The sequence below is a fragment of the Anoplopoma fimbria genome, chromosome 3 (assembly GCF_027596085.1).
Source record: "Anoplopoma fimbria isolate UVic2021 breed Golden Eagle Sablefish chromosome 3, Afim_UVic_2022, whole genome shotgun sequence".
Taxonomy (NCBI): domain Eukaryota; kingdom Metazoa; phylum Chordata; class Actinopteri; order Perciformes; family Anoplopomatidae; genus Anoplopoma; species Anoplopoma fimbria.
In genome coordinates this window covers 4157231-4168828 of record NC_072451.1, presented here as the reverse complement: position 1 = coordinate 4168828, position 11598 = coordinate 4157231, and positions in this window count along the sequence as shown.

Below are 11598 nucleotides of genomic sequence, written 5' to 3'. Positions count from 1 at the left end.
AGATGATGTTCACCACTTTTATGGGACGTATACTGTTGATCTCCCCGTAAAGATCCTCCTTTTCTCCCCTCAAAAAATACAAATAACGGATCTATGTGTGTCTCTTGGGATCCGGAGGAAGAGTTGATGTGAGAAAGTGGATGAGAGGAAGGGAGAAGGAGAAACTTGACAGAGGAGGAGGAAGTCTAAGAAAGACTGTGAAGGTGAAGGAGGGGAGCGGTTTTACTTTTTGTCTTTGTGTAGCTCCCCAGAGGATATCCACTTATCTCTGGTCCTCTCTTTCCTTTTCCTTTTCTCGGCATCAAATAGAAATGCCCTGGTTACGTTCCCACCTCCCAGTTCTCTCTAAGTCATTTGGCATTTATATTTAAGCCTGAAAAGATGCTGGAAAACTTCTAACGTTCACTTTACCCTAATCTGAGTGTGGATGGGGCGCTGTGTCCTCTCTCCGTTTGTCATCTCTTTATCCCTTATCTTCCTTCTTCTTCTCCTGCTTACAATCAAAGAGACCAATCTGCAAACTTTAGCAGCATTACGCCCACAGCCAGACGCATCGATCTCTCTCTCTCTGTCTCTTGTGGATATGGAGACAAAAAAACAGACTGTTTGTGAAAACAAACTCCCTCCGGCGGCGTTGCGACTCACCGGTCCATCATGACAGACGACTAAAGCATTTAAACTCCAGAAACATGACCTTGTTGTTGACTTCTGCCTCCTGTTGTCACTACAAATCCTGCTCTGACCGGCTGTAACCATGGAGTTTAAATCACCAAAAGTATGTGGACCACTTTATGTATTGGGTAGTATTTCATGATTTGAGCTGGAATAATCATTCCAAATCTTACAATGATATTTAAGACAATAGTGTGTTCCCAACAATTCCTGTTTCAACAAGAAAATTCCCGATAAATAAATGTTTTCTGCTCCAGTTTCCAGGAAAGTTTCTTTCCTGTTGCTTTGTCTTCCGTAGAATGAACCCACCATAAGACTTGTAAGCCTAATCTAAAATGCAGATTTGCAAGCTAATACGGTACATGTTTGACTATATGCATTTTCTGGAGCATTGTTGTTATGCAGCATATTTGCAGGTCAAATTAAAGCATCAAGTTTTCAGATCCCCTCAGAGCTGTTGAGCTCTTTAGCATCTTTAAGCTCACTTGTTGGTTTCATGGCCTTCAACTTCACTGTTTGGGTTCATTCTCATCAATCAGTAGCAACACTGACATGAATGTATATGCAATTGTTGCAGATTATTGCTCAAGATTACTTGTTCTCATTATTTTTTTGGCGTTTTTTTGTTCCAGAAGCCTTTCTTTGTCAGTGGGAAGCCTCAGCAGATACAGATTAGATTTAATTACTGGTTTTCCCAACAATTAGAAACGTGTTTCCTAGCTCTCCGAATGGTGATTAGATGATTCAAAGAAAAGGCTATGGATACTGGGATTTTTTATTGTTGCTTCCCGTTTCTTCTTTGTTAAATTGAGACAATCACGCAACATTTCGTCATGCCGTCTTCTCCAGTTGAAACAATCACATTAACTACTTCTGTTGTGTTTGCCAAATGGAATCAAAATCTGAAAGTGTTGTTATCTAAATGCCACAGAGCTGAATGGCTCATCAGGGAACTCAAATAAAGCGCACACATGCTGCTAAAGGAAATCAACAACATCAGAAGGGTCATATGTGTCTGGTCTATTCTCAGTTTACGAAGCCGACACAAACTCTGTTGGTGGTTTTTCTGTTATCGTTAAATTCTCTCTTGCATTTCATCTGTGTGAAAATGCAAAGATGCTTTTGTGGGTGCCGATGAACCACATCAGAGACTCAAAACAGTCCTTCTGGAAGTAAAAACAAGGGCGAACATGAACTTTTTTGGACAGTCTGGGGACAAACGAATCACAACAACACTGAGGTATCCTGCAACTTCTTCTCCCTGCTTGACCTGCGCTGACTCGGGTCAATGGAAGAGATTGTTTTGTGGTCACAGGGAGAAGAAAATAAAAACAGAGTTTGGAAACTTGAGGAGAAGCTCGGTGGCCGACTGTCAGAGACTCTAATTGGTTTTGCTGCCTGAGGTGGAAAACAAGAGCGAGCGGTCTGCTGGATCCACAGCTGCAGGTGTTTGACAGTTTAGGGGTAAAAGAAGGAGCTCAGACTGAAGCAGGAGGGTGTCGACGATGAAGGTGGAAAGGGTTTGTTTGGTGGGCAGGATGGTGCAGGAGTCTGAGGCCTGGGGTAAAGGGTGGGGCTAGGGTTGGGATGAGGATCGGAGATGGGCCAAAAAAATAAACGTACAGTACATGATGGAAAGCGGTGGATTAAGTATTCATATCTTTTACTAGAATAAAATGAGTAAAACAAGTAAAAGTCCTGCATTGAAATTGTCACTTAATTGAGTATTATTACTTCTGAATCCACAGTAAAAATTGAAACATTAAACGTTCCTACATTTCCCAGAATTCCCTTGAGTAAGTCCCTTTGATGATGTCATGATTAACGGACTTGCTGGGGACATAAGGAGAAAATGTTTAATTTTGTTTTCTAGGTCATTATTAAGTTATTCATTTCTGTTGACTTCTGGCACTTGAAGCAGCTCAGCGAAACCACATTTTTGAGCATTAAAGAAGGTGGCGATAGTATTTTAAAATAATGAAATGTTGATAGAAAATATGACATGTATATAATATTATATTATATTATTGCCAGGACTCATAGCAAATGGCAGCATCTAACAAATGTATAGAGGAAAATACTGGAGTGAAAATGTTTTTGTAAGATTAATGGGAGGACACTTTTGCAACTTTTTAACTTGTTTGAGAGAGCATGTGCACAGACTTCTTTTACAAAAAAAGTTGAAACTTTTTGATTATTGAGGCACCAAAACACACTTTTGAGTAGAGAGCACTGGGTTCATTCATCTTTATGTCCGTCCAAGTTTGAAACCTTGACATCCAAAGAGTATTTCTCTAAAAGACACTAAAGCCAGGTCAGTGTCAGTTTGAGCTTTAAGAAATGTCTCTATCCTCCATTTTGGGGGGTTGAATTGGGCTTAGAGAGAATCAACTTTGTGTTTTCAAAGAAGCAGAGGAATCTGAGAAGCTGAAATGTTTCTTTCATTTCCTTTCCCTACAGCAGAGACTTATATTATGAAGCTGACCTCTAATAGATAACCTCCATGTCAGGCTGAGTCTTTGTAGTGTTTATGCTTCTGTTAAAAGAAGTGTTTGCTAGAATCTCAAGGGCTGAAATCAGTGTTCGGTCGGATAGAAGGAGGTTTCAGTGCTGCTTAGTGAACTTTACTGTAACTCCACGGCTGCTGGAATCCGTTTTTCTTCTCCTCTCTTGTCTCCTCTCACCTCAGGCTGCGATGTAATATTCAGCTCACTGTACCAAACTTTGCCTCTGGTCACAAGACAAGATAACAGTGATTACTTCAATTATTCAATACTCCAGTAGTTCACTACTAAGTTCAAACAGTGAATGCTGAAATATTTAATCCAAAATCAGCTTTGTTCCCTTTTAAGGTACGAGACAGATGGCGAATTCTTGAAAGAAATAATATATTCAATACAGCAAAGTTCCCTGAAGTTGAGCTACCAACAGAGACAGTGAATATTGGAATATTTGATTCTTTTTTTCCTAGAATAAAACCCTCATGTGTGGCAACTACAGGACATTAAAAACATCAACACATCGTTTATCTGCTGCAGAAAATAGGAGAAAGGCTGGAAAGAGATGAGGGAAGGAAATGAGGGATAAAGAGGAAAAGCTCAGCAAGCATTTGATGGACCATAACAAAAAAAATATTCAGGACTCAATTTACTAAATGGTGCAGGTAACGACAAGCTATTTTAGAAATCAAATCTGGTGGTGGTTTGATGTCAAAGCTCGTATTGTAAGGAGAAAGTCCTGATTGGTTGATGGTGCTGATTGTTAAACTCTTTCACTACTTACTTTCCTTTAATCCACTTATTTTCAATACTGCTTTTCATGTAAACCTTAAAAAAAAATGACACTACAAGACAATTACAAACAAACAAATCATTCTTGTGTCTGGATTTCGGTTTGATCGCATGTAGTTTGCAGACTTGAATACTGTAAACTGGTCTAGAATGCAGCTTTTTTTGGCTGCAGTGACTTCCTTGTTTGACCATTAGAAACCACTGGTGAAGATTTAGATACCACTGTTACAGTTACATTAATTGTGACCTTTACGGTGTCAGTTGCAGCCATATGCAGAAGTCAACTGGCCAACTGGCAGCTGTCGAACCATAAACAGAAGTTGTTTTAGTGGTTTGCATTGTGGTAGTTCTGCATTGCTGTGTGTGTCAGAAATAGTCAAATCCTACTCATATTTTTGTCTTGTTTTTAATGCAGTTGCAGATCGTTTGTGCAAAGGATTGAAGCGAGTTTCATGCCGGGATAAGTGCTTCTACTGGCAGTTAGGAAATGAAGAGGGCATTTATCTTAAGGACACTAGATGCTCACATTTATCCCTCTGCCTTTACAAATCTATTTTTTGTTTCTATATCATATACAATTAGATTTATGTTTTTACTCCTCGCCGAAACTGCAAAATATCTGCATTTCTTATTATATTTCTTTGTTGTTGTGCCTTTCCTCGCTCCTTGTAGTCGTCCACTTCCACTGTCTTTACATTTTTCCAGTTTTATGCCCCCTCTCTCTGCATGACGAGCCCTTTGATTCTCTAAGACTCTTTGATTTAAGTAGTAAACCGTACAGAAGGTTGGCCTGATATCCCAAAGTAAACATTCATTAATTATTACACCAAAAGCAGCTTCTTTGGACAAATCCAGCTTTTATTACAGGTCAGTCTCCCTTCCCTTGTTAAATCCCTCCTTCATTTGCAAAATACAACCGACACATCCCTTTTTTATTTTTATTTTTTACTCCTGAGCTCCATTTTTCAGCCCTTGTGTCTCCCTTTGATAACATTTACAGGGAAATAAGCAGTTTGCTGCAACGAGAACTCGGAGGATTCACATTTAAAAGACGCTTCAAATCATCTTAAAGCATGAAACCTTCCACATCCTCTCCCTTTCAGCTTCTATATTCACAGTCTTGGTTCAAGGGAATTTTAAGAGAACTTCTCAAGGACAATCCTACGAGTAGATAAACCTCTGCAAACGTTTTCGCTATTTTTTTAATGTAAAAATATTTTTACAACGTCCTTGGCAAGGACAAAGAAGAACCATCACTAACAGTGATGCATGCAGGGTGAAGTCACACTCCTGTTGTCTTTGTGTCATTACGCCATGTTGTTTCTTCCACTTTCTCTTCCACCCAATGAGCATGGAGAGAAGCCAAGTATCACTTTCATGACTGTGATATTGGATGTTTTTTTTGTTTTTGTAGTCGTGTGGTACACAAGGCAATCTGCCTCTGCTTTTACTGTCCTGCTGCAATTGTTGCAAACATTGATTTTAGTCTCTGCTGAACAACAATGCAAAGGCACACCGACAGGTTGATTAGCTCCCAGATCCCATCTCATCCGTAAAAGAAAAGGACCATTACATTGAAAACGTATGGGAGAGGAGACGCACCACAACAGACCTGCGAGCCTCACGTTGGCAGAGAGGAGAGAGCACTGCTGCAGCTTGAGGATTATTCAGGAAGATGGATGGAAATAAACAGGTTTAATATAGACCGGGCTGTCAGACAATGATCCATATATACAGTAAATGAAATGTCTGGAGGGCTGGGAGGTTCTGATAAAGGCTCATAGCACATACATATGCTCCCATACACAACATATCCCCAACCCGGCATGAGCAATCTATCACGGGCTGCAGGGGAACGTAGTGTGTTGATATGGCTACTTTACTATCTTCCAATTTGAATAGAGACTGTGCTGAGAATCCCCACATAGTGTATTTATACAGCAGGATATATAGACTGAGTCAGCTGCTCTGCTGGAATGACTCCTGCTGCAGAGCTCCAGGATCGTCTCAGTCCTGCTGTTGGTTTGAGCTTTGGACAGATTGGTAATTATTTTCTCAGGAAAGGATCTTAGCCTGTGTTGTAGAGGCACCTCAGCAGGTCACGAGATGATTTACAGACTATGATATGTGGGATAAATCTTCTTCTTTTGAAGTTTAATTATCTAAATAATCTCAGTTAAGCAGTTTTCCTTGATCGAACAAATAGTATGTAAACAGTCAAATTGATGCAAATGAGGGTAGAATTGGATCCTCTGTAGATGTTTGGTGAAATACTGACTAAGAAAAGGAAGTTCAGTATTTCCCTGCTGTGTGTAAATGTCTGTGCAGGATATCTTTGTTATAGTTTTTTTGGGTCCCTCTTTTGTTTGTTCCTTAATAGCCTTCAAGCTTATAGCAACAAACAAAAAAGCTGCTAAGCACCCTGTCACATAAATTGCCGAAGAAAGTTGTAGGTTACTTAATGTTTGCTAATGAGTGAGCTTGCTTGGAATCGTTCCCAACAACGTTCCCATTTCTTTTTGTCTTGGCGAACCAACGGTCAAAAGCTGAAACCAAGAAAAGCAGCAAAAAATCAAGCTAGGTAATGTGGTTATTCAGAGCATTGTTCAAACAACAATTGTGGAGTAATGTCTACCTGAGCAGATAATGTAATTGCACATTGTTATATATGCATGACACAATAATGCAAATTCAACCATTAGACAATGAATAATCTTGTTTTTGTCCAAGAAGTAACTTAACTCAAACTGAAAACCAGTGGTTTACTGACCTCTGTTGGTCGACAGATGCACAAAATGTGTTTTGTTGCATTTGTAACTAAATCTTCACGCTGCAGGTGATGACTTCAACCACTGGAGGACCACAAAAACAAGATTTTTTTGCTGATGTCAAGTCGCTTTTAAAACAAGACTGTGCAATAGTAAATTAGTTTAGAAAATGAGAAAAACCTCAGCTTCAATATAAAACCAAAATATTATTACTCCCTTTTTACTGCAAGATACTTAAAATAGTATTTCCACTGTGAGTGTGTTGTTAAAGCCAACGGGGAAAGTAATAATTACATTTACTTTAGTACTGTGTTAGAGTACAATAATGAGTTAGTTGTACTTCATTTTTGTGTTTTAATTGTATGCAACATTATTTAACTTCTACTCAACTAAATTTCATAGGTAAATATTGTACTTTTATTGTAAGTTAAAATCTTTTGAAAATAAGCATATAAAAAAAACCACATTGTTATTCATAAGATTAAACCACCCTACAATATAAAAAAAATCAAGTAGCTCTACTGCAGCCAGCGACCATATTAAAATTCATCTTACACGTTACTGCATCAATAACGATAAAATAATATTCTAATATATAATAATTTAACAATTTGGCTCCGTCGTACTTTTACTTACTACTTTGAGTACATCTTCCTGATAATACTTGCATGCTTTTACTTCTAAAGGTTTTGAATGCAGTACTTTTACTTGTGACAGAGTATTTTAAAACTGTTGTTTGATACTTTTACTTATATACAAGATCTGAATACTTCTTCCACCACTGATTAGAGCTTTGTTTAAATGAACTCCTCACTTATAAGGTTTAGAAAGTACAGTAGCAACTCCAGCACTTATTCCAAGGATGCAAAGATCTGGTTGACAGCATCAGCTAAATGCCTGAAATGTAGATGTAGAGATCCCGTCTGCATCCTGACGGACGCGGCCACTAGAGAGACAGACTGAAGACAAACACAGACGGTTATAGACGGAGACAGACAGAGAGCAGGCGGGGGGGGAAGCTGAACTCAGATCAGCCACAGAGGGGCTCCTGACAGACAGACAGACCGCTTCTCCCCGCTCGGCTGCTTTAATGACAGGCGGCAAACTCATTCAGCAGGACAAACAAATCACTGGGACAAAACCTCAGCAGGTTACCACGGTAACACTGCTCCCTGCTGGAAAATCTTTAACCCTGCTGGAATAAAACTGCACACACGTCAAATTGAAATGCTTTCCCATCCCTCTGCTGCTGCTGAGAGGTCAGCAGTGCTTCCTATTAACAGAATATAGAGAAAATGAGCATCACACACCCACGCTGAGGCATAAAGAAATGTAACATAGGTGAACATTTCTCTCTCTCTTAATGCCCAGGCAGTCAAGACACCTTTCAGGTCTCAAACTCAGGAATGAAATTCAGCCTTTATGGTTCATTGGACTGCATGACTTTTCCACCTAAATGAGGCCACGCAGCAGGAATTATAGAGACCGTCAGCAGCCAGCCAGACATGTTTCATGAAAATGTTCTTTATCAGAGAACATGGCGAAAGAGAAAAAGTGACTTTAAAGAATGTTGGAGACAATTTTCTGGGACTTTTCTTGACATTTTCTCCAACAAAAGACATCTAAAACATGACAAGGGAAATCAAATAGACTATTTTAAGATTTGTAAACATGGGTTTAATCTTATCTCAGTGTTTTGTTTTTAATAAGTTTATTATATGCTAACTTTATTCTGTCACATAAATGTAGTGGAATTCAAAAAATAACATTTCCGAAGTATAAATTTGCATGAAATAGAAATAAACGTTCTTTCCACTGCGTAAATGCATATTGCGTATTCATCAGCCATATGTCATTCACAGCTCTTAAATGTTTATAGAATTATAGCTGTTGACCTTTTTCCCTGTGTCTCATATTTCTTAAATTTTTAAATCAGATTTTAAATTATAAATGTGTTTTATGTTTAAGCATGTGTTAATGAAATTCTTGTTTATTATTTGCATAAGGAGGCGGGAGAGAAGGACAACAAAGACAAATGAACTTCAGATTTGAGGCAAGATGATGATGATGATGACGAAGATGACCGTTGTTGGACAGGATGGCTCTTACACACTTACTTTAATGTGGTGAGAAATACATTAATGTCTTGATTTTTGTGATCAAAGTTAAAATAATAATAGATAAAATGGTTTTTTTGCACTTGTTTGACTTTAAATATATGTTTGTAATATATCTACATTTAGGTAATTGTTAAATATATGATTTTTTTCCTAATTAGATGGGCACAAAAACTGCAGTGCTCTCTAAATATTTATCAGAGCAAATTCCAATTTATGTAGTTAATTACATACAAAATAGAACCCAAATTGCTAAAATAAAAAGATAAAAAATGAATTAGTGCTATGAAAAAATAAACCATCAGACAGCTTCTTTCGGCCGTGCAGCCTCAGTGTTGCATATCGGTGGCCAGAAAGGTTTTGCTTTGATTGACAGCTGTGAAGTGCTCTCTTTGCATCTCGACTAATTTTGACAAATAGCTCCTCGTGCGTAGAATCACAGACTGCAGCGGCGTGAAATGAGCTTTAATCACTGCCAGTTATTGCAGCTCTGACGTTGTTTGTGTTCTTAGTTTCGCTCCAGCAGACGCCAACTTGTTTTGGTTTGTAGATGAGCTGAATATGTTGTCGCCAAGAAGGTGAACGTCTCTTAACGTTTGCGTACGATGTGTATAGATGCATGAGATATCGGTAGATTTGCTCCAGCACGTGTTTGACCTCCTGTGATTCCTGCATCTCATCTATAAGAAGGAAGCTGTAAATGTGACAGTTTAGCTGTCTTTTACATTCCTGTTGGATTCAGATGAGGACATATTTAAAGTTTAGACTCATTAGTTTGAGTTTCAGATGTATGATGTGTGAGTTCAGAGCTCAATGTTTTTCTTTATATTCGTCTTACCTTAGACTCCCACATCCCCTGATTTAAAAAAACAATGACCACTTTGTTGAAGCGTCATTAAAGTGTCACTCCGAAATCACCACATTTATTTTCAATGTGGCAATAATGATGTCATGCTGCTTTGGCTGAACAAACTTAAAACTGAACAGATATTATGCTGCTGCAATATTCAAACATTTCGAGTCCAATAATCTACTGACTGACTGACAGTCCGTCTGTCACCTGGCAGATTAAATAAGACACGAAAAGAAAGAAAATCCATATTAAGTTTAATCAGATGTTATCAGGAAGCCTCCGGACTTCAGTTCATCAATATCTTTATCAGGACAGAACACACTCAGTGTTTGGATTAACAGCTGAGGCGTTTCAGTGTCGGTATCAGTTTAGAGTTAGATGACATTATAGATATACTTAACACTTAGTCCAACAAGAAGGTCAGAGAGATGGTATTATTATTTTGACTGTTATTAATAATAAATAATAATAATAGTAACGCTACATTACTGCCAAAAGCTGCTATTTATCACTTTAAGCCTCCTAAAACACATTTCTGCAGGATATAGTCTCAAAACTCGATAATGTTCATTAATATACAGTTTACCTCCAGTTTACGCGACATTACTGCCGAGACTATATCCTGCTTTTTGGGCTTAAAGTGATAAATAGCAGCTTGTATTAATGAACATTATCAGTTTACCTGAAGTTAACGCGACATAACGCTGGTATTTATCACTTTAAGCCTCCTAAAACACATTTCTGCTGGATATAGTCTCGAAACTCGATAATGTTTATTAATACACAGTTTACCTCCAGTTTACGCGACATTACTGCCAAAAGCTGCTATTTATCACTTTAAGCCTCCTAAAACACATTTCTGCAGGATATAGTCTCGAAACTCGATAATGTTCATTAATACACAGTTTTTACTGAAGTTTGGGTAATGTTCAATAATACACAGTTTACCTGCAGTTTACGCGACATTACTGCCAAAAGCTGCTATTTGTCACTTTAAGCCCAAAACAAAGGATATAGTCTCGAAACTCGATAATGTTCATTAATACACAGTTTACCTGTAGTTAACGCTACATAACTGCCAAAAGCTGCTATTTATCACTTTAAGCCTCCTAAAACACATTTCTGCAGGATATAGTCTCGAAACTCGATAATGTTCATTAATACACAGTTTACCTCCAGTTTACGCGACATTACTGCCAAAAGCTGGTATTTATCACTTTAAGCCTCCTAAAACACATTTCTGCAGGATATAGTCTCAAAACTCGATAATGTTCATTAATATACAGTTTACCTCCAGTTTACGCGACATTACTGCCGAGACTATATCCTGCTTTTTGGGCTTAAAGTGATAAATAGCAGCTTGTATTAATGAACATTATCAGTTTACCTGAAGTTAACGCGACATAACGCTGGTATTTATCACTTTAAGCCTCCTAAAACACATTTCTGCTGGATATAGTCTCGAAACTCGATAATGTTTATTAATACACAGTTTACCTCCAGTTTACGCGACATTACTGCCAAAAGCTGCTATTTATCACTTTAAGCCTCCTAAAACACATTTCTGCAGGATATAGTCTCGAAACTCGATAATGTTCATTAATACACAGTTTTTACTGAAGTTTGGGTAATGTTCAATAATACACAGTTTACCTGCAGTTTACGCGACATTACTGCCAAAAGCTGCTATTTGTCACTTTAAGCCCAAAACAAAGGATATAGTCTCGAAACTCGATAATGTTCATTAATACACAGTTTACCTGTAGTTAACGCTACATAACTGCCAAAAGCTGCTATTTATCACTTTAAGCCTCCTAAAACACATTTCTGCAGGATATAGTCTCGAAACTCGATAATGTTCATTAATACACAGTTTACCCAGGCGCGGTCTTACCATT